The sequence below is a fragment of the Uloborus diversus genome, chromosome 10 (assembly GCF_026930045.1).
Source record: "Uloborus diversus isolate 005 chromosome 10, Udiv.v.3.1, whole genome shotgun sequence".
NCBI lineage: Eukaryota > Metazoa > Arthropoda > Arachnida > Araneae > Uloboridae > Uloborus > Uloborus diversus.
Window position 1 is genome coordinate 13,034,912 of NC_072740.1, and position 376 is coordinate 13,035,287.

The window sequence follows — 376 nt, forward strand, 5'->3', positions numbered from 1 at the left end:
AAACTATTGAAAAGCCCCTTTTGTCATTTGACGAGAAATAAATACTACACAAATTCAAAATAGTAGAATATCAGAACTGTTCGAACAAAACTTGTCCCTGAGTTGGGTTTTCTCCTTTTACCATCTCAGATGACGCTGTCAATGTCTTTTACATAACAGAAACTGTGGTCAAAATAATTGGAAAATAGTTCTGAAGGCTAAGTCTTAAATATAGTGGATATTATTAAATTAGAATATCAGTAAGTAAATAGTGATTTCAGATCATGCAATTTTATTTTCGTGTTTAAGATTATAAGTAATATTCATCATTTGTTAGATACACGAACACCCCGAAGTTAAATTTTTGGGAGCGCGGAAATTCTCAATTTGCCGAATG